The sequence below is a fragment of the Schistocerca serialis genome, chromosome 4 (assembly GCF_023864345.2).
Source record: "Schistocerca serialis cubense isolate TAMUIC-IGC-003099 chromosome 4, iqSchSeri2.2, whole genome shotgun sequence".
NCBI lineage: Eukaryota > Metazoa > Arthropoda > Insecta > Orthoptera > Acrididae > Schistocerca > Schistocerca serialis.
The window spans coordinates 706,779,090-706,779,659 of NC_064641.1; the positions used below are offsets into that span (position 1 = coordinate 706,779,090).

Here is a 570-nt window from a genome sequence, read left to right on the forward strand (position 1 = left end):
GAACACCACACGCTGCGGCGCGCAAAACGTAAACACAACGGGCTGGCGGAGCGCAGAGCACCGAGGTGTTGCCAGGCGGGCAGCCAGCCAAGTACTAGCCGGGCCCGATGTTGCTTAACTTCGGTGATCGGACGAGAACCGGTGTATTCAACATGGTATGGCCGTTGGCGTCCTTATAATGTAGCCGCGCGACCGAAGACGCATTCGCCTCTTCTCTCCCAACGCACACAATCGCCGTTTTCGGTGGCACATTTGACGCAAGGCGCGTCCTTCCACCTCGAAGGCGGCGCGGGGTGCGCCCACGGCGTCTCGGAGGCGACTCCCGAACTGGCGGGCGCGCCGCCACGTGCGAGGGTCACACAGCTGCTCGATGCACCGCTTGTCATTCGCTTGGTGCGTGAGGCCTCCGACACTCGCGGGCGACGCATCTTGTACCCTGTTATCCGGCGCGCGGCCGGGCGGCGGGTTGCCTGCGCGGGGTGTGGCAGTGTCCTGCTGGAGGGCGCCCCCGGTGCCGGCGGCGGCTTCCTCACCTGACGCACGCCGCTCGGCTCGCTTCCAGATATTGGC

The 570-nt window shown here is 66.1% G+C and overlaps 1 pseudogene; it reads right to left on the bottom strand.

Moving 5' to 3' along the window:
* Window positions 1–49: 49 nt before the first annotated feature.
* On the bottom strand, window positions 50–169 carry LOC126475905 (5S ribosomal RNA; annotated as a pseudogene).
* Between the last annotated feature and the right edge of the window lie 401 nt (window positions 170–570).